Genomic DNA, 22432 nt, shown 5'->3' on the forward strand with positions numbered 1-22432 from the left:
CACAGCTCACAGCAACCTCCAACTCCTGGGCTTAAGCTATTCTCTTGCCTCAGCCTCCCAAGTAGCTGGGACTACAGGCGCCCGCCACAACGCCAGGCTATTTTTTGGTTGCAGTTCGGCCAGGGCTGGGTTTGAACCTGCCACCCTCGGTATATAGGGCAGGCACTCTACTCACTGAGCCATAGGCACCGCCCAGCTATGATCATCTTTTTGTTATTTTCCTTCCTAATTGGGATGGGAAAAAAAGGGAAAAAAAGCACAAAAAAGATTAATTAAAATAAAACAAGATTAAAAATCACTTCTCAGTCTCAGTTTCCACATCTGACTGGTGACTACCATACTGGACAGCACAGATACAGAATATTTTCATTAATGCAGAAAGTTCTATTGAACAGTACTGGTCAGAGATATTTCCAGGGGTCTCACGTTTGCCAAGTTGTGGCCGCCATCTGCCTTACTTTCTGTGCCCATTTCCCCCTCCATCCCCCGTATGATCCCTACTGCTCATGCTTGTTTCTCCTTTTCCCTAGGGATCCTGTGACCATGTCCTGGCTGCCTTGAGTCTCTGGGCTACACAGCCTCCTGCCTACCTCTCCAAAGCTCTGACTCTGTACGGCCCCTGGACCAGCTCCTAGGCCTATTCCTCACCCCACCCTGGGCCAGAGGCATTCCTCAAACTTTGGGACTCAGCAGAGTACAGCAGCAGTCACGGTAGGTGGCATCCCTGTTCCCCACTCCCTAGCTCCTGGGGATATCTGAGTCATCTTGGTCCTTGAAACAGGAAGGATGCCTTTCTGAACATTGTATCTGTAGGGGTCCTTTTGATTATAAGTAGCAAAAACGAAAACAAAAGTCTATCTCATTTAAATGAAATTATCAACTCTAATAACCAAAGTGTCTGAAGGTAGGATGGGCTTCAGGCAGGGTTCCATCCAGTGGTTCAAACAGTGCAACCAGCACCTGGTTTCTATCTGCATTTCTTCATTTCTCTTACTTGGTGATGGCTCTGCTCCGAATGGCGTTTGACATGATATAGTCAAAAGATGTCTGGCAGAGTTTCTGGGGCATCATGCTTCCAGGTTTCAGTCTGAAGTTAGGGGTAGACACAAAATTTGCTCTCCTGATAAAACAAATAAAAGTCCTAGAGTTGATCTTGGGGCCCTACTGGCAGGATTTGGATTATTCTGAACCTTTAACTGGGTCCATAGGATGTGGAAACAGTGATGGGCCCATCCTTTCCCAACTAAGTGACCAGAAATGAGGGGATTACCCTCATACTGTTACCCTCACTCCCCAAAGAAAGCCTGGGGTTCTGCTGACAAGAGAAGGGAGACCCCCATCCAACTAGGGGAGGCAAATAACAAGTAATCATTATCAATGGTGTGTGTTCAGGCTGGATAGCTTGAGGCCAGTTCAAGATGGATGTGGACATGCTATGTGTCCTTGGGCAAAGCCCTCTGTCTTCTGGGGTTCAGTTTCATCACTGGGTAATGAATCTCATTGGCAGGTGCTCAGTAAATCCTTGTCCTCTTCCCCTTCTTGCTTCCCTCCCCAGGGAGGCTGGGACATCCTTACTTTCTTCAAACTTGGAAGGAGCTACAAGGGAGTATTGTTGGTCAGAATTCCTAGAGCAGAGTCTGAGACAAGGATTTGTGTACATGAAATTTATCAAGGGTGAGGTCTTGGGAGAAGAGAGCAAGAGAACGAGACAGGAGTGAGAACCCAGTGAGGCTGTGGTCACTGGGCCTTGGGCCGGATCAGGGAAACCCGGGGCATAATTTATACCACAGAATTACCTCCCAGACAAGGGGGGTGGGCTTTTGTCCCTGTATCAGTTATTGATAGGGGGCCTGTATTGCTCAGGCAAGTTACCCTGGTTCGTGGAGTGCAATTCTCTGCAGAAGGGGGAGCAGGGAGCTGCAGTAGCTCATACTCCCAGCAGCTGAGGGATGGGGGAGTACACTGGTTGTAGAGGCATGTAGACAGGCCCCCATTTAGTGCAGAGAAGCATCCTATATCCACAGCTTGGCTGAAGGTTCCTCTTCTGCTCTCTTCTGGCTTTTGCTTCTCCTGCCCCAGCCGACAGTGCCAGTACCTTCTAGCATGAGGAGCTACCAGCCCAGCCCAGGTCTGGTGATGGCATAGCCTGCAACCCTCCCCTTTGGAGAAACCTCTTCCATACCCAGGCTCCTCACTCTCCCTCTGCCCCTGCCTCTTCTCTTCCAGTGGTTCCTTTTCTCCCCCAACCCCTGGCCCTGCAATTCCCCCTACCCATTATGCCCTTCCTTGCTCTCTACTCCTGCCTTGTTTTTCAAGGCCCAGTTCAGGTCCCTCCTTCCCCAGGAATCCTCTGCTGACTGCTCTAGCCAGCAAGTGTTTTCCTTAGTCCGTCTTCCAGCTCCATCCTCTTTACACATGGAAGCCCAGGGCCCAGAGTGCATTTCTTCATGAACACTCTGCTGGCTGCTGTCTCAGTGCTATAGCACATTGCTCTCTTCGTCTTGACTGCTAGGAAGCTCACAGCCAGTTTATTGCCCATTTGTGGTACGTGCTCAGGATGCTGTGGCAGGCATCTGCTCCATAACCATGTCTCTGGATTCATCTTCTCTCTCATTTCCCTCGCCCTGATTTGTTCTCTTATTTTTTATCTTGTGCTGCTTATATTATCTTAGCAGCCTCCAACTCTTTTGGAAGGAGGTTGGGTATAAATAACCAAGAGTGGCCATAAGTGAAGAATTCAGCGCTGACTGCAACCGAATACTGTGTCTTCTCCTTGGGGCAGCTTGGGTGGGGGGGTCTCCCACCGGCCCAGGGCCAAGCCTGTCCCTAAGGATGCATGAAAGCCTGACCATGGTGGCCCCAGTACAGTGCCCGCCCTGCCCTCCGTGGGTCAAGAATAGCATTGTTCTTCTTCCCATCCTCCTCCCTCCTCCTCCCCATCTTATCAGAAGCTAATGAAAGAGGCTGGGAAACCCAATCCTCTGGTAATTAAATTTACTTAACGGGTATTCAAGTGGAGTAATGAGAAGTTTAATGCAGTGATTAGATTTTTCTTTAATTAATTAAAATGAGAGCCATGTGTCTTGCCAGCAAGCCAACTTGACCCTCTGCTTGAGTAGCAGACACAGACAATGAGGGTTGGGGGGTGGCCTCGGGGGCAGGTGCTCCCTCCTGCCCTGGCACTACTGTCCCCAGAGGTAAGCCCGGCTTTGATGCCCACTCAGGCCAGTCTCGGAGTTGGTTCTTGTTTCTGAGGCCTGTGAGGGAGCAGGTCTGGGTCAGACTGTGGATGCAACAGTCTGCCCCTCAGAGAGCTGAAAACTCAACCAGACAGAGGGTCAGCAAGGGTGTTTAGAAGCCAAGACACAAAGGAGGGATTTCAGGCATTGTGACAGGAGGAAGCATTTGGGTGACACATCTCATTGCCACATGCCAGCACCTTCACCTTCATGTTCAGCCAGAGCTGGTTTACCTCCACTGGCCCTAGATTGTCTGGGCTAATGGAGTGGGGGTAGTGGGGTGGATAATTGAGAAATATGAGATAACCCACAAAGTGCTTCTTCCTCATGGCTTAGGAGTACATCCACACCAGAAGGCGGACTGTCCTTGCTGTGTTTCTGAAGGTCAGGCTGGGAGGCAAGAAAGCAATTCCCTGCCTTGAGCCACTTCTGCTGGGGTCAGGCAGATTCTCAGTATGGCTGTCCAGAGTGGTGTACAGGACCATCTAGCTAGGGGAGAGAGTAGGCACAGTAGGGACCCATACTCTTGGTACCCCAGCTCCAGGATGTATCATTTTCAAAGCAGTGAGTGAGGCAATGGAGAGTCCCATACTTTGCACAAGTTGGGGGTAGAACACATCCTTCATTAAGCTCTGACCTCAGCCAAACACTGAGCCCTGATCATGGACAGACTGAACCTGGATCTTGGTCCTATACTGAAGCCTAACCCCAGCAGCACACTGAACCCCAGCCTTACTGAGTCCTGATTATGAACAGACTGAACCTGGATCCTCATCCTATTCTGAGCCCTGACCCCAGTGGCACACTGAAACTTGATGCCAGCCTTACTGAGCCCTGATTATGGACAGGCTGAACCTGGATCCTGGTCCTACCCTGAGCCCTGACCCTGGTCCCATACTGAGCCCAGCATTGTCATGGATATGCCAGCAGAGAATTAGGTACCAGGATAGGAGGAGTAAACAGGCAGGACTTCTGTACCAAGCTCTGCCCTAGGCTCTGGAATGGGCAGGATGAATCAGACATGATCCCTGCACACCGGGCTGGTGGTGGAGGAGACAAGCAAACAGGCAATGACAGCAACAAGTGATCAGAGCTGAGGCGGGGGAGGCCCTGGAACGGCAGGGAGGGATGGAGCTGCATTTAGAGTGTTCCTCCTGCAGCAGGTAGGAGGCAGAGGTGCTGGAGGCAGGGGCCAGTGAGGAGGTGGAGACAGGGTCTCTGAGGAGAGGTGATGAGGATGGCGCCGATGGTGGGGGGTTGAGGGGTCTGTGGTAGATTCTTCTACCAAGAACTGGCCGTGACCCCCTAGACCTCCTTCAGCTCACGGTCAGCCACTCCCCTATGACAGAGTGGTGGTGGTGAGCGCTGGGATGGTAATGATAGCGTACAAGGAAGGCCTTTGTATTTATTTCATGGAAGAGAAGACAGAAGTGTGGGGACTTGCCTGATGCCACCCAGATTAAAGTAGCCAGGCCAGGTGTGTTTCTGTCTTTTGCCTGCCTCCAGGCCTGCACACTGGTGCTGCTGGTGGTGGTGGGGACTTATGGTGGGAGTGGGGGGGCTCTCTTCTCATGGCTCCTCCACTCCCACCTACTTGGGCACTGGTGGGAGCTGGGGGACCACTCAGATGAGCCTAGGCCAGTCAGAGTGGCATCTGGGACTGGGGGCCAAGCTTCCAGTCATAGCTGGTGTCCTTGGAGTGGGAGAAGTGAGGAGGGCCTTGGCTGGGCAGGGGACAGTGTTGGGCCAAGGCCTCTGGCCACAGGCTCAGGGCTTGGGACTAGCCCCAGAAAGGAGGGTCTTTTGCTTCTTTCACTCACCCCCCTCCTGTCTGGAAACCACTCCTCTGGCTTTCTATCCCCCCAATTCCCTCCTTCTATGGCCTAGCTTTTTTCTGAATAGCCAGGCCTAGAGAAGCCACTTTGTCAGCTGCCCACTAACCACTGGGGGAAATTGAGGCCCTGAGAGGGGCAGGGACCTGCCTAAGATCTGGGGGCTCTGCGAGGAGTGTGAAATCCTGAATTTATGCTTTAAACACAGGGATTGCGTCTGTTTGAATATTTTCCCCTGATTGAGAGCCCTGGAGGGGCAGGTGCACACACAAGTGTGGGCAGACTCCACCGGGCAGCATCGTGCCCATCCCCCAATGTGCCCACCTCCTCCCTGGTTTCCAGGCACTGTCAACTGCTCTCATTTAATCTTCTCAGCAGTTCATGAGTTGGTTATTAGTCTACAGGTAAGGGAGCCAAGGCCATGGTCATACTGATAACCGCAAAGGTGGAGCTGTTTCAACAAACTCAGATCCTTGCCCCCACCTCACCATCCCTCCACAAACACCCCTTCTTGCTGGGATTGGGGGCCACTCCCCAGGATGTCTCCCCTGCCACATCCCTTGCCACTCCCCACCTTGCTTTGTGCTCCAGCTAAAACCAGTGACTCTTCCCCACAGCCCACCTTCAGGCCTTACTCAAGCTGTTCCAATCCCTGTGCTCCCCTTCCCTGACTCCATTTGCTCACACCCCTTCATCTTTGTAGGCTGGGCTCAGATGCTGCTTCCTTCATGGAGACCCTGTCTTCCCTCACCCCATTCAGAAGCCAGGGCTCCTCCCTGGGCACTGTCCCATAGCTTATTGCCTGTTTCCCTCTTAGGCTTCTGGCCTCCCAGGGTCTGTCTTGGCAGCTGCCCTGGGGACAGGGACAGGTCCCAGCCTGGGACCCCCTCCCTAGGGACCTATCCCTTTCCCTGCCCTCTGCTTCTTCCCAGCAGTCTGGGCTAGCGGGTCCATGACAGCACTGGCCCAGCCCTGAGGCACTTACTGTAGCTCTGGGTGTGTGGGAGTGGGTGCTACCAGCCCAGCAGACTTCCCTGTCCACTCCCTACCATGCTTAGGCTCTGAGGGGGAGGAACAAGGCAAATCCCAACCTGGGGGCTCACAGGTGAGGCTCAGGGCCTGGCAGGTATAAGATGGGGATGGGGATTTCCAGCCCTGCTAAGCACTGGCAGACACTCTGGCTGCATCCACTCCTTGAGCAAGTCATGTAACCGCTCTACCTCAGTGTCTTCATCTGTTAAATAGGGTGATAACAAACTTACTTCAGAGGGTTGCTATGAGGATGATGGGTCAACACAATGTAAGGCGTGTAGCATGGTCCCCAGCAAACAGTGTGTACTTCTTCAATGTTGACTCACCGTCGTTATGGAGCAATGGCCCCGTGGAGGCAGTGTCCGACCAAGTGCTCAGGGAACGTTTCCAGAAGGTGGCAACACGTGAGCACCTCAAAAGATGAGGCACAGAAGGCAGGAAAGGCCATTCCAGGAAGGGGGGCCTATTCTGGACAAAGGCCCAGAGGCAGTCTGGAGGATGTGTGAGGGAGACATTTGGGAGTTTCTAGATTTAAGGTGAGAACAGAACAGGGGAGACAGAAGCTGGGGGTGCCCAGAGGCTGTGTTCTAAGGGATCCAGGGTACCCCACCAGGACACATTTAGACTTTGTCATGGAAAGAGGAATTTTTTCTTGTTTACCATTAAAGCAATATTTGCTCAAGCAAAAAAATAGAAACAACATAGAGATGTGCCCTGCAGATGAGGCGAATCCCCCTTTACCCTTAAGCCCCCTCTCCCAGCGCCCCACTGCTGCCGTCTGGTGTGTGCCTTTTTCAGAACATTTTTTGCATCTTTACAAACATATTTGTTGTATATTATTTTAAAAAGGAAATGGAATCTTATTATACACATTACTCTCTCAGCCCCATTTTTCACTTCCCAGTGTATTGTGGGCATCTGTCAACGTCACGGCACGCAGATCCACTGTGTTCTTTTTAATCGTTGCCTAATATTCCATTGTTTGGACAAAGCGTAATTTATGTCACTTGTCCCAGGTTGACAGATATTTAGGTTGTCTTCCATTTTTCACTCTTGCAAATAATGCTTCGGTGAACATCCTTGTATATATATCTTACTGACACACGTAAGCCTCTCTGTGGGGAAGATTTCTAGATGTGGAGTGGCCGGGCCGAAGGCTCCGCTTATTCAATTTTGAAAAATGCCGCCACATTGCTCTTCCCAAAGATGGACTGGTTTATGCGCCCCCGGCTTCAGTATCTAGGGGTGCCTGTTGCTCCACAGCACCCTCCACACTGAACATTATCAGTCTTTTTAATTTTTGCCAATCTGGAAAAATATCTAGCTGTAGTTTCAACGTTGACTCTCCCTCTCCCCAGTGAGAATGAGAATCTTTTCCTGCAGTTATTGGCCATGCATATTTCTTCCTTTGTGAATTGACTGTTCATATCCTTTGCCCATTTTTCTTTTCTTTTTGTCTTTCTCTTATTGATATAAAAGAGCTTTTAGTATATTAGAAATTTTTTAAACTTTCGTCTGTTGGAAATATTTTCCCTCGTCTGCTGTTTGTCTTTTTAGCTTTGTTTGCGGTATCTTTGGCCATATAGAAGCTTTAGATCTTTATTTAGTCAAGTCCGTCAGACTGTTCCTTAGGGCTTCTGAGTTTCACGTCTGGCCTGGAGAGGCTTCCTGTAAGGGTTTTAAGTGGAGTGAGATGAGGTCATATTTGTGATTGCCACCATATGCAGGGAGTCGGGGAGGATGCCCACAAGAGAGCAGCCGAGACCCTTGTGCCTGTGTGTGGGTGAGAAATACTCAGGAATTAGCTGACTATGGTGACAGGACATGAGGATGAGAGAGGGAAGGAGGGACGATACCCAGAGTGATGCTTGGGTATTTGGTCTGGGGGACTGCTGATGCCACCACCACACTGAGTTGGGGATAGGACCAGGAAAGGAAATGCACGCAGGTGCACAAGGGCTCACCTTGGTAGGGACACATGTACATATGAGCACACACGTGCACACATGTGGAGACTGCATCTGTACCAGGGGTCCAGCGGGAGGGTATCTGCTTTTTGTGGAATATCTATTCCCTGTCAAGTCCTGTGTGAGACGCTGTACACACACGCTCACTCTTTAACCTCTGCTCCCCTATGAACCAGACCCAGAGAGGTGAAGCAACTTGCTGAAGGTCACAGAGCTAGTAAGTGGCAGAAAGAGGAATTTTTTGCCGACTTAGATCTGCCCACCCACAGACAGAATTCCTGCCAGTGGCATTGGGAAGCTTCTGTTCATTTCTAACACAACCATCCCGGTTTCATCAGGGACTCTTAGGGACCAGTGCTGGAGCCAGGCTGTCTTGGGTTGACACACAGCCCCATTCCTCACAAGTTATTTCACCTCTGTGCACATCACCTTCCCCTCCTAGAACAAGGCTCAGCGGTGTCTGTGGGAAGTTTACACATGGAAGGTGCTTCACCTAAGAGGGCTCCTCGGGTGCTATCTGTGATGACAATAATGATTATGAAAGTGACACTCCTCACCTTGGGGTCCACACTGCATGCCTTCCTCCTACCCCTGCGTTCTCCCTCCACCTGTCCCTTCATTCCCTCAATTTCCCCATAGGGACTTCTTGCACCATTTGCCTCTGAACCTTTGTCCTCTGTTTCCAGCCCCCAAACCCTCGCCAGGCAGTGAATTAAAACCTAATCAATCAGCAAAAACCATTCAAGGGAAAACGATTCATGTTGTACTCAGGGACTCCTCCCCCAAAGCGGTTCTAGTCAGGCATTTTCCATAAGCCTGCACATGCATCCCAACGTTACCCAGGCTTCTGTGAGTCAGACTGTAAACCCCTTCCTCCCCGAGGGAGGACGCTGAGGTGTGCCTCAGAGCTGAGGGTCTGAGCTGGCCCTAGCCCAGCTGACTCTGCTCCAGCCACGAGCCGTCCCTGGATCCCTGACCTAGCCCTTATTTCAAGCATATCTAAGCAAATCCTGTAGCCATAACCATGGATGCAAGGTGTCCCAACTGGGTTAAAACCTCAGGCCTGCATCCAATTGCAAACATTTCCTTTACTCTCCCCCCCACAAAGCCTCACAGAAAATTGCAGAAGATATTTACAAACAAAACAAAACCGAAACCCACAGAAATCACCAAACTTATCACTATAGATTTCTCATCATCAAAATAAATTCCCAAATAAATAAATCATCATGGTAAAGAAAGGAGCAGTTCCTGCCTGTTTCCCTGTGTGGTTTCTCTCATGGTGGTGGAACTTAGTTCAGTCCTCCCGGGGGGGCACAGCAACCCTTCGGTTGCAACCCTTCAAGCCCCAGAGCGTGTGAGAGGGTCAGCTCAGCTGTTCTGCTGGAAGCCAAGGTCCCCAGGGCCCCAGGTTGCACTGAGCCCGCCTTTGTCTGGGGGGTTTCTTCACTTTAAATAATCCCCACCCCTCCTCCAGCCCAAGCTCCCCACCCACCACCAGCACACACACATTGCTGAGCAACGTGCCACAGTGGTCAGCTCCCCTGGCCAAAGTTCAAAATCAGGCCTTTGGATGCGAAAAGTGTTGACCTCAGTATCAAGCACGCACATGCAAAAAACTTACTGAGTTTGCCCGAAAGCCCAAGATCCTTTCTAATGGCCTCAAAGCAGCTGGATTGTACCAGCTTTGAGAGGAGGGTATATATCCAAGTCTTACTTCCTAGGAAAAGTGAGAAGTCACAGGAGCATTTGTAAACAAAAAGGGCTCTCTCATGGTCGCCTGCTATCGCCTGCCTCCTGTGCTGTCTGGAGGGGCTGCCTCTTCGCCCCATCTCCTATGTCGCCCCACAGGAGCACACAACATTTTGAAGTGATAATTGCCAAAGTACAATGCCTATAAGCTCAGAATATTAACCTACAATTAAGCTTGCAGCTCCAAGGCCTTGTAGGAGTTTTCCTTTTCCCCTGAGTTGTCTATCCAGGCCAGATGAGTTGGGGGATGCAGAGGCTTTCTGAGAGCTAGTCAAGGGAAAAGCTCTGGAGATGCCATAGCCTTTGCTGTAAATTCAAGTTCAGGGCCTTGAGTGTAGGCCAAGGCCTCAGCTATCATGCCACCTGCCTTATCTCACATCTCCTTTCTCCATGTGGGGATTGCTTCTAATAGGAAGCATCCCCTTTTCCTTGTGGAGAGGGGACTCTCCAGCTTGGAGACTGAGATTATTCTACCCCGCACTGAAATCTTATTCAGAGGCTCACAAATGGGGCTAATTCTCTCACCAAGAGAGTCACCCAAACTTATCTCTAGCCAAATAAAGTAAGGTTACAGTGCCCCCAGGGGACCAGTAGGGCAGGCAGATGGGCTACACTAACAATACTCTCTGAGCCCTCAGTGATTTAATGCAACAAAGGCTCCCTTCTTCTTTCCTCCTTTACCACATGAAATCACGTTACATACCCAGTGAGGGAAGCAGGGGGTGGGAGAGCTCTGGTCCACACAGTCACTCAGGGATTCAGGCTGCCAGATGCTCTGTCTTTTTTGTTGTTGTTGTTTGTTTGTTTTTTTGAGACAGAGCCTCAAGCTGTCCCCCTGGATAGAGTGCTGTGGCATCACAGCTCACAGCAACCTCCAACTCCTGGGCTTAAGTGAGTCTCCTGCCTCTGCCTCCCAAGTAGCTGGGACCACAGGCGCCCACCACAACACCCGGCTATTTTTTGGTTGCAGCCATCATTGTTGTTTGGCAGGCCCAGGCTGGATTCAAACCTGCCACCTTAGGTGTATGTGGCTGGCACCTTAGCTGCTTGAGCCTCAGGCGCTGAGCCTAGATGCTCCGTCTTATATAGATACCTCTTCTAGAAAATGGTAGAATCACACACTGGCCCTTAAATGCTTTGACCCAGCAGTGACACGCATCACTTTTGTTCACAGCCCATTGGCTAGAACTTCTCATATGGCCCAACTAACTGTAAAGGGGTTGAGGAAAATGCCAGGGAAATGTGCTGACATTCAGCAAGCAGTAGAATTCTCTGGCCTAAAGGTTATTGCAGGACCACTCTCAGAGCAAGAGTTTTGGAAGAGCCAAGGCCATGACTTCCTGGTCATTCTCTCCACCTGGGGTTTATCAAGTGGCTGCTGTGGGCCATGTCATGTCCTTATTACAGCTACAGATTCTGACTCCAAAACACCTGGGATCAGGGCTTGGCTCATCCCCTTCTTCGCTGTGTGACCCTGGGCTAGTTACTTCTCTCTGTGTTGACTTTCTCCTCTGTAAGGTGGAGTATTGATGGTATCTGTATCTCTTAGAGTGCTTGTGAGGATTAAATGAGTTAATATTTGCAAAGTGCTCAGAACAGTGCTGGGCAAATGATAAGGGCTCAATAAATGTTAGCTACCACCACCTCCACTACCATCATTATCATCATTATTATTCAGTACCAGATATTATTCTAGGGGCCAGGTGCAGTGGCTCATGCCTGTAATCCTAGCACTCTGGGAGGCTGAGGCGGGTGGATTGCCTGAGCTCAGGAGTTCCAGACCAGTCTGAGCAAGAGCAAGACCTCATCTCTAAAAATAGCGGGGTGTTGTGGCTGGCGCCTATAGTCCGAACTACTCGAGAGGCTGAGGCAAGAGGATCGCTTGAGCGCAAAAACTTTGAGGTTGCTGTGAGCTATGATGTGATAGCACTTTACTAAGGGTGACAAACTGAGACTGTCTCAAAAACAAAAAAAAGAATATTCTAGATATTTGAAGACTGTCAAGGTCTCTGCTATTACATATAATGGAAAATAAGCATGTAAATATTTAAATTAAGATGATAATTTCAAATAGCAATGGCACTGAAAAAATCAGGCACATGGAAAGATGCTCATCACCATTAGTCATTAGGGAAATGCAAATTAAAATCACAGTGAGATACCACTATATATCATTACATTGACTTTAAAAAATTGACAATACCAAGTGTTGGCAAGGATACAGAGCAACTGGAACTCTCATAGGTTGTTGGCAGGAATGCAAAGTGGTACAGCCATTTTGGAAAACAGCTTGGCAGTTTCTTACAAAGTTAAAAATATGCCTACCATACAACTCGGCAATCCTACTGCTAGATACTTACCCAAGAGAAATAAAAACTTACATTCATGCAAGAACTTGTATGTGAATATTTATAGTGGCTTTATTCATAATCTCCCCAAACTGGAAACAACCCAAATGTCCTTTACCTGCTGAATGGATAAATAATGAAATAGTATTTAGCAATAAAAAAAGAATGAAATTCTGATATAAGAGACAACACAGATAAATCTCAAATGCATTATGCTAGGACCGGAAAAAACCCAGACTCAGAAGGCTACATTGAGACGACTCCATTTGTATGACACTCCGGAAAAGACAAAACTACAGGGACAGAAGACTAATCTGTGGTTGCTAGGGACTGGGGGTGGACCACACACATGGTGGGGCGGGCAGCACACAGGGGTTGTGGGGAGTGGTGATAGAATCATTCTATACTCTGATGGTGCTAGTGGTTACACAGCTGTACATAGTTGTCAAAATTCATAGACTGTGCCCTAAGGGTACATCTTACTGTAGGTTAATCATACCTCAGGAAATCTGACTGGAAGGAAGCTCCAGTCCAATGTGGGACTGTTGAAACAGGGAATATCAGCTGATCAAGGCAGTGTGAGATAAGAGGGGCTGCTCACACAAGGGTTGGAGAAGGCTTTCTGAGGAGGTACCTTGAGCTGAGACCTGGTTGAAGAAAAGGATGCAGGTGGTTGTGTTGCCAGGAGAGGAGGCGAGTGGATGGTTGGGTCAAAGCCAGGGTGGGCAGTGCACTGTGGTTATGGTTAAGGGGCTTCACCCTCTGAGTGTGCCTGAGGCGTGAGTATCGTCAGGATGGTCCAGGAGTGAGGAGAGAGGAAGGGGACAGCAGCTGTGGCCATGTCTGGGAGGAGTGATGGGGATTGGATAAAGAAAGAGGAAGCATTGGGGGTCACCAGGAGAGAGTGCTCTCATGGTGGGGGTCAGCCACAGGCTGAAATGGGAGAACTGGGGGGCAGATGGGGTCCTTGGAGACCTCACAGAGGGTGTTACAAGAGTGGTGGGGCCAAAACCAGACATCCTGGGATAAGGGGTACTGGTGCTGAGGACATGTGAGTGACACTTCCATGCGTCCAGGCACAGACCTGAAGGGCAGTTCTGAGAACCATAGAGAGAGTGGGGCAGGGTTGGCTTCCTGTGTATTTGTGACTGTGAGTAAAACTTGCCGAAGTAGAGCTGACCTATGGTGGACACTGAGCGACAGTGAGAAGGCAGGGGACTGGACAGGGCCTTGAAGGCCAGGTCAGGGGGTTCATGCTCTGGGGACTGGGATCTGTCAGGGGCTGGCCACTGGGTGGTACTGGCGAAGGGGCAGAGAGGCCGTGCTATGGAGTGGGGGCAGTACTGAGTCCTGCAGGCTGAGTAATGGACATTTGCCTTGGGGACCTCATGCTGAGGTGGGCCCACCCCACGGTAGCAGGAAGCCCCCACTTGGCCCACGCTAACCTTCCTGCTTTCCCCCCACAGTGCATGCTGGGATTGCGACGGACAGGCTGCAGCTCCCCGGACCCCCAGAGGCCAGTCTGTTTGCCTCCTCGCACCATCTGACCCAGGTAGGGGAGAGCAAGGTGGAATCACCCTGCCTCATGCCTCTACTTCAGATGTGAGGACCAGGTCCCTTGACCCAAGCTGGCCCTCAGCATTTCAACTCCTACTGGGCTATTGGTAGGGGACACAACGTGGGGTCTCCAGTGGAAAAGTCCCTGACCTCGGGTGGCGCCTGTGGCTCAAAGGAGTAGGGTGCCATCCCCATATACCAGAGGTGGTGGGTTCAAACCCCACCCTGGCCAAAAAAAAAAAGTTCCTGACCTCTGGGAACAGAGGCAGTCCACCCCAGCCATCCCTCCTCTCCTCACCAGGCTACAACCCCAGGGCACCCTGGAGCCCTGGGTCAGGCCACTCTGAGCCCACTGTCTGCACCACTCAGGACCTATTTTGTGCTGCACACCCACCCAGTGCTCTGGCTGCAGGAGGTTCTGCATCCTCTATTCAGCCCCCTCTGCTGTCACGGTGCCTGCTGGTGCTTACTCTGAACGTTCCCAGCTTTCTGCAGGACTACCCCAGGCCACGGGTGCTCTGCTCAGCACCAGGACTGAGCCTAACTTGACTCTAGGTCCCCTTGGTGGTGGGTCAGAAGAGGCATTTTTCTGCTGTTCCTGGGCCTCCCAGGTGAAGGCTTTCTGCCTGGTGCCAGGTCTACAATAGCTGGGATGGAGTAGGGGCCAGAATTGCCAGGAAAAATACAGATGTCCAGTTAAATTTCAACTTCAATCAAACAAATAGTCTTTATGTCTCAAATGGCACATATAATTTTATTTGCCAAATCTGTTGGCCCTGGAGGGGGTGGCCTAAGCCCCAAATCCTACTCCTTTTCTGGCAAGTCCTCCCTGTCGGACCTACTCTGGCCTCCTCAGATCAGCTGAAGAGCCCGTAGTGGGTGTCTTGGAGCCAGAGGCCTGCTCAGGGCACAATCGATGGGCTTTTCCTGATCCCCTAGACCCTGCAGGCCGACCCTGGGCCAGAGACTTGGAGATTTTCACCCGGGGTTGGGGGACAGCAGTCCTGGCCTTTGGAGTGCTGTTTATTCTTGCCTGGCCCTCTGGCAACAGGGTCCGGGCCGAGATCACGGGGCAGATGAGCTGGGCCTCTGTGCCTGTGAACAGAGCTGTGAGACAGGCGTGGAGCTGTGGAAGGAGCCAGGAATGGAAAACTGCTTCATGAGCTTGGAATCCAGAGCATGTGGGGGTGCCAGGTGGAGGTAGAGGTAGCAGACATGGCAGGGCAGGATATTGGAGGGCTTGGGGTGGCCTATTTCTGCATCGTTTAATATTGGGGAGCCCAAAGACATGTTTTCTTCTTAAGCAGAATGATTTTTCTGATTATTAAGGTAATGCATTCTCTGTATGCTATCTATCTCTCCAGCCACCCTTTGGTATTTAAAGCATGCAATTAAAGTCCTTCCCATAATCTTTTCCAATCAAAAGTTACATTACTCACCAGTTTAGTATACATATATCCTTCTAGACTTTTTTCTCCACACTTTTCAACATATTTTAAAAGGACAAACACTGGTGTCCTAGTTACACCTCTCTATCCTTGCCTTTCCGTTTAATGGCCCAGGTTCTTCCTTAGAGTTCTTTCCTCTCCTTTCACATCCATTGCATGGATAGTCTGTAATTGTTTATTAATTATTAATCCCGTTGGTGGTCATTTAGATTGTTTCTGGCATTCGGCTATTTATAAACCTCACTCAGGGAACCTCTGGGTTTGTGCATCTGCGTGCACTTGTGTTATGAGTCTTTCGGGAATGTTTCCGGAATTGGACTGCCTGGGTCAGAGGGCACACACGTGTCTATGTTGATCCTTCCGGAAGCCTGTGCCTTCGACTATGCATAAGAGGCCCATCCTTCATTCTTGCCAAACACCGGCATTATCAATCACTGAAATCCCTGCCAATCTGATAGGAAAAAAGGAGTTTTCACTTTACATTTCTTTGACTGCTAATGAGGTTGTTTGTGTATGCCTTTTGTCCATTTCTGTTCTTGCATTTGGAATCTCCAGTTCCTCTCAGGGCCCTTGCTCATTTTTCCTTGCGTGTTTCTGTTCATCCAGTAAGCATTTATTCAGTCCCTACCATATGTTGGGCACTGTTTTGGTCAGGGACCTAACAGTGAACAAAACTGACACAGAAAACACCTGCTCCGTGGAACCTATGCTCTCCTGGAGGAGAGTCAGCCACGGAAAACAGGTACATGCATGAGATACAGTGCATGAGCGGGTGTTACGTGCTAAGGAGAAAAAAGTAAAGCAGAGGAGGGGGATGGGAAGTGTCCGGCAGCTTGGATATGGTCATGAGGAAGGCCTCATTGAGAGGTGGCATTTAAGTGAAGGCCTGCAGGAAGTGGATGTCTGGGGAAGAGTGTTCCAGTGCGTGCGAAGACTCTGAGTCAGGAGGAGCAGATCTGGCCTGTTGGCACCCACTGAGAAGACTGGTGTGGCTAGAACAGGGAGCAAGGGAGAGAGAGCAGGAAATGTGGCCAGAGAGGGAGCAGGAACCGATCACACAGGGCTTGTGGGCCACCTGGAGACCTTTGGCTTTTATCCAGGGTAAGGTAGGGAGCCATGGAAGGTTCTAAAGAGTGGCATGGCATGATCTGAATTGCATTTTAACCAGCTCCCTCTGGCAGCATGAAGCACAGAGATCAGTCAGCAGGGTACTTGTTGCAATGATCTAGGGAGGAGGTGGTGGAGCTTGGACCAGGGGGTATTGGAGATGTGGAGAAGTGGATGGATTCCAAATACACATTCAGAGTAGAGCCAGTAGGATTTGCTGATAAGACAAGACAGTGTGTGTGAGGAAGAGAAGGGAGCTGTGGGTGACTCAGAAGGAGCTAGAAGGGCAGGGTCCACTGACAGACATGGGGAGGGTGGGGAAGAGTGGGCTTGGTGTGGGGAGAGGAGGGGCTTAGCTGTTGCTAAGATCAGATAGATAATGAGTGGGGCCCAGAGCACAATGAAAATGGGGTGGCTTTTTGTTTAAAAAGGAATAAAGAATTTCTTCTTCTTCTTCTTTTTTTTTTTTGGTAGGGGAGACAGAGTCTTACTCTGTCATCCCAGGTGGAGTGCTGTGGCATCATCATAGCTCACAACAACCTCAAACTCTTAGGCTTGAACAGTCCTCTTGCCTGAGCCTCCTGAGTCGGTGAGATTACAGATGCTCACATATGCACCCAGCTAGTTTCTCTATTTTTAGTAGAAAAAACATGCTATCTATCTCTCCATCCACCCTTTAGTAGAGACAGGATCTTGCTATTGCTCAGGCTAATCTCAAACTCTTGAGCTTAGGCAATCTACCTGTCTTGGCCTCCCTATACCTGGGGCCCAGTCTGCACACCCGTGAGCCAACCTGGAGGTAGACACCTAAGTTGTGAGATGCCAGTAGACAGCGAGGTCTATGGAGGAGGTGACAAGTGGGCATATAAGACTCGACTCTGGGGGACAGTTCTGGGCTGGAGATACAAATTTGAGGCCATCAGCCTAAAGATAGCACATTCAAAGCCATGAGATTGCATGAGAGCACCGAAGGAGTGAATATAGATAGATAAGGGAAGGACCAATGACCAAGCCCTAGGACCTCCATCAGTTAGAGGTCAGGGAGCTGAAGAGGAACTGAAAGGTGATGGAGAAGGAGCACGCAGTGAGGTGGAGAAGAAACAGCAGGTCTGATGTCCTGGAAGCCAAGGGCAAGACATGTTTCAAGCATGTGTCAAAGGGGCCTGAGAAGGGGAGTAGAATCCACTCTGTGAACTGATCACTGCCTCAGTGTGGGGAGGTCACAGGTGACCTTGGTTTCAGTGATGGGGGCAGTGAAATGCATCTTACTGACTTTCAAGAAGAAATTGATTTACAAGAGTTTAAGTGATTTAACTCTTTTTCTGCCATGTGTTCCAAATCCTTTTTCACAAGTTTTTTATTTCATTGCATTTAAATATATGGGGTTCCTTTTAACCCCTGAAAAGTTTAAAATTGTCCTTTGGTCAAGTCTGTTATTCTTTTCCTTTAAAGTTTCTAGACTTGTTCACTGCAAAGTTTTAAAAATATTGTCTTATTTTGTCTTCTAATTGTTTATGGTATTTAAAATTGTTTAACCCTCTAGTTCATCCGGATGCATGTATGTGTGTGGTTCGAGGTAGGGATGTAAGTGGGTTTTTTCCAAATGACTGGCTGGTTGTTTGGATGCTGTTTATTATGTGTTCCTTCCCTACCACTCTGAAGATCTGAAGCGCCATTCCTGTCATCTGCTAAATGTCCCCATAGTCTCATGTTTGTCCAGGCCTTGCTATTCAATTCCATTGATTTTTGCCTGGGGAGAGATTTAGGTGAGAGAACAGACTTGGTGATTGATCGGGGGTGATGTGAGGAGGCAGGAGGGGTGGAAGCTGACATGGTTACCCTCAATGAGGGAAGAGGCAGACGGCAGTTGGGGACTGGAGCTCTCTCCCAGAGCTCTGGATCCTCCTGGGCCTTACCTAGCAGCTGGGTCAGTTTGTATGACAATTCTGGGAGATTGGTATCTATCTTCCCAATGGCAGATGAGGAAACTGAGTCTCAGAGAGACTTGTGTTCCTCTTGTGTCCAGTGTCATCGCCTCATAGGCTATGGTGCTGCTGAGGCAGTGCCCTGGGCTCCTGTGGGGACAGACTCAGGAGGCTCCAGGCACAAAATACTCCCCCACTCCATTCTACATCCTTCCCTGCCATTTGACTGGGTCTTGAAGGTTTCCCATTTCCAGATGCAACCTGTTAAAACCAAAATACTGCTGGCAGGGAATCACACGTTAAGTTTACAACTAACATCTTAATTATCAGTTAACACCTCTGCAGGGATTAGCTGACAGCCAGCTGAGGACACTGAATGGGGGCCATGTGATGTGTATCTGGGCTGGAAAGGCCAGGAAAGAGGGGAAGGGGGGGCAGGTACTGGGCATTCACAGATTCCTCCCGCTACCCCAAAGAGGTGGAGCTGGCTGGTGTGGAGGGGGGAGGTGAGAGCTGGGCAGAGGAGCTCTGGGATGGGGCTTGGGCGAGTGGCAGCATCTCTGAGGAAACTTGGGGCTGGGGGTCAGGGAGGGAGCTGGCAACTATTAGATGCCTGCTATGTCCTGGCTGTCAAGGAGGATGTCAACTACTTGGTCTCAGGAAGGTCAGGAAATCAGCTACCCATGAACCACTTCAGGCCCAGCTGCCAGCAGTCACTCAGAGCCAGGACCTGTCTCTGACACCCATAATCCAGATCTGTCACCCAGTCCTGGGGAGTGGGAGGAGATGATGAGCCATCTGGAGCCTCCTCTGGTCCCCTGAGGGCCAGTTTGTCCTGCCAGGGTTGAGGCTTACTTTGTGCCCAGGGTCAGAGTTTGGTCTATAACTAAGGTCAGGAAAGTCTGACCCTGGAGATTAACCGGGGTGGGGGTGGGGGGAACTGAGCTCCTTTGGCCTAGATGAGTACCATGTGGGCACTGTCTTCCCACCCACTGCCACTTCCTGCCCCTCTGGGGTGTGGGACAAGGGGACAGGAGATGAGATTGCTTGTCTAAAGCTGGCGTTCCTTTCCCCCTTGCTTGGCCTAGAGGGACTGATCTATATTTCTGGGGGTCTTCGTTTGTCTAACAGCTGCCCTACTGTTGTGTCCCTGTGACTCTGGCTTAGCTCTCCCAGGACCCTGGCACTAAGAGCAGCCTCTCTCTCTACCCTCTTCCTTCTCCCTTCCTTTCTGCCCCCTAAATCCCCTTCTCTATCCCTTCCCTTTTCTTTTCTTTTCTTTTTTTTTGCAGTTTTTGGCCCGGGCTGGGTTTGAACCCTCCACCTCCAGCATATGAGGCCGGTGCCCTACTCCTTTGAGCCACAGGCGCTGCCCTCTATCCCTTCCCTTTTCTTCCCCCTCACTTCTGCCTTTCCATTCTTCTCCCTCCTCTCCTCTCCCCTTCCCTGTCTGCCAACCCTGACCTTGCACCTGGTGGCTGGCAGTCAGACCCTGAGACACCAGGCCTGCTTCTAGCTGGATGGAGGCTGGCCCAGGTCCTGGGTAACCCTGCCACCAGGGGCTTCCAGCTATCTCCTCTTACTCACCTGTATACTCTCCCAAAGGTGCTGCAGGGGCTTAGCTGGGGAGAGAGCTGATGGGAGGGACAGGTGGTGATAAAATGAGACTTCTGGGAGAACTGTGCCTAGTGCCCAGGACCTGGCCTGGGAGAGGCTTCAGGAAGAGGGGCTTGTATGAGCAAAGGCTGAAAGGCCGACAGACAGGGTCTGGGCTGGAGGGCCCAGGGGTACCACTTGTCTGCCAGAAAGAATGAAGGCCAGATCCAGCAGGTGGGTTGATTCTGAGACTCTAGGAGTTTGGGGGCCTTGAGGCAGGAAGCAAAGGCAGAGCAGCCTGCCCTTCTCATGTCCACCTTCCTTCGCCCACCTGGGGGCTGGCCACCAGCTGCATCAGGTGTGGAGACCTGGCTTCTCTGCCCAATTCAGCCTCCAGCTTGCCACATGACCTTAGGACTTTTATGCCAGAGAATGCTCCGGGCCCTGGGAAGGGTTCTAGAGGCCTTCTCAGAGGAGATGCCACCTGAGCTGAACCTAGCCTAAGTGGACATTTTCTAGGGCAAAAAGAATGAGGGATAGTATTTCAGGGTCTCCAGAGTGCGGTTGGATGGACTCTCTCCCTTTCTCTGGTACTTACCTTCCCTCTGTGTCTGTTGTCATTCACTCAGGGAGCTACAGTTTGATAGGCTGGAGAGAAGGGGGAAGATGAGTGGGTGAGACAAGCCATGGTCTTAAGTTCCAGGGGAGAGGATGGGGGAACTTTGGTCCCTCCCCAGCTATGCCTGGAAAGCCTCAAGACCTAAGGCAGAGGAGCCTCAAGACCTAGGGCAGAGGGCACTCTTGTCCCAGAGTGGCTCCAGTTTTCCTCTCTGTGGACCAGGAGGGAGGCAGGCGAGAGATGGGATGGGCCTGTGTGGCAGAGGCAGAGGACAGTGACGGCCCAACTCAGGAGCCGTGTGCACACCCGCTCAGGTGTCTGCTCTGCCACCTAATGGGTAATTATACCCTGACATGCACAGAGGCAAAGAAGGGATTTTCTGTGGAGCAAAATCTCCTGTGAAATATTCAGGCCGCGCTGGGCTTCACCCCCAGCCAGCCTCATCACAGCTGCTTGGCTGGTCCACGGCTTGGGTGGCCACATGTGCCTGAAGGCCACATGGAGTTTTTTATTTCCTTCTCAGCAGGGAGAGGTTCAGGAGGCTAGGAAGAACCCAAATTTGGGCCCAAGATGCTGTGTGTGTGTGTGTGTGGAGGAGACCATGCCATGTACATGTTTATTTCCGTGTGTGTCTGTATGTTTGGGGCATGTTTATGTGTGTGTACTTGCCTATTTCCAGTCTGTGCACCTTTATTTATGAACTTGGCCATTGTATGTGTGTGTTCCTGACTGTGGGTTTGTGTGTGCCTCAGTGATGCACCCTGGCATGTGTCTTGTGCTTTTGTGGCTGTCTACGTTGTCTCTTCTCTCTGGCTTTGGTGTTTGATTTCCACCGTGTTTTGAGTGCTTGATAGGATGGGTGGGGAGGGATTTGCTCTAGTTTGCTGAGCTGGTCAGTCTCTTCTTTGGTGCCCCCAGTTCCTCAGCTACCCCACTTGTCTCCTATGGCCCATAAAGCCCCCATATTTGAACTGTGAGTCACCCTTCTAAAGTCCTGCCTTTGTACTCACTTAGCTACTCACCCACCTACACACACACACACACACACACACTACACAAGGTAGTCAGGACTAAAATTATTATACCCATTGGCAGATGAGGAAACTGAGGTTTGGAGAGGCAAACAGACATGGCTGTGGTTACTTGGTGAACCAGTGCTGAGAGCTGATCACCCCCTCCCCCTCCCTCTCCCCTCAGCTCCAGCCCTGGTCCTGGCCCCTGGAGGGGACCCTGCCCAGAGGAAACAACCCCCAGTTTCATGAATGAAGCCAGTGGAGGCTCCTCCCATCTCTACAAGGAACTCTCCTCCACTCATTGTCACTCAGCAGCTGCATCCTGGGGAGACAGCCCCAGGGCTCTTTTCATCTCCAAATAAACAGGCAGGGACACAGGAGGCAATAATATTGGCGTCCATCATTGATATTCCTTATTGTGGCTGTAATTAGCAATTCTTCCACAGCTAAAGCTCCATCTTCCAGACAAGTGGAGGGGCTTGGCTTGTTAATGTCAGCCCATTAATGTCATACTGACAAGGCTGATGGGGAGAGATGGCTTTAGGTAGGGGGAGAGAGAAGAGGAAGGATGAGCAGGAGAAGAAAGTCAACTGTCCTCCCCTCCCTACACAGCAACGCCATCCCACACCAGCCTCTGCTCTCCTTGAGCACAGCCCACTAGGCGCACCCCTCATCTGTGGTATCCCCAGACTGCCTCCTTCCCCCATGGCCCTATGCCCCTTGCCCCTTCTGTTCTGCCAGGATGGTGTGGACTAAAGAGGACCTCCATGTCTCTGGGAAGACCCACAGCACTCAGCCAGGGGGGCTCCCACATAGCTCCTCCACTGGGGAAGGCCCCCCCCTGCTAGGATTATCCTCCCACACCAGAAACTCCTTGCCTATCCCTTTCAGGCTTCCCCTCTTCCTCTCCTCCAGGGAATTCTTGGGTCAGTATCCTCTCCCCCAACCATGTCTCTTGTCCTTATACCCAGATCTCCTTAGATCCTTCACTTCTTCT

At 50.7% G+C, this 22432-nt stretch overlaps 1 protein-coding gene across 5 annotated transcripts in view; it reads left to right on the forward strand.

The window, feature by feature from the left end:
* Positions 1 to 22432, forward strand: part of LINGO1 (leucine rich repeat and Ig domain containing 1) — a 197349-nt gene that overhangs the window by 121888 nt on the left and 53029 nt on the right. For 3 of the 5 annotated variants that reach the window (XM_012801827.1, XM_012801828.1, XM_003784538.2), the window contains 2 exons: positions 531 to 711; positions 13637 to 13722. The gene's annotated coding sequence lies outside the window, so the exon portion shown is untranslated. Of the gene's footprint in view, positions 1 to 530; positions 712 to 13636; positions 13723 to 22432 lie in introns of those variants that run through there. The other 2 variants (XM_012801829.1, XM_012801830.1) reach the window with 2 other exon arrangements.

This window comes from Otolemur garnettii, unplaced genomic scaffold (genome assembly GCF_000181295.1).
Source record: "Otolemur garnettii isolate 467f Iridium unplaced genomic scaffold, OtoGar3 scaffold00011, whole genome shotgun sequence".
NCBI lineage: Eukaryota > Metazoa > Chordata > Mammalia > Primates > Galagidae > Otolemur > Otolemur garnettii.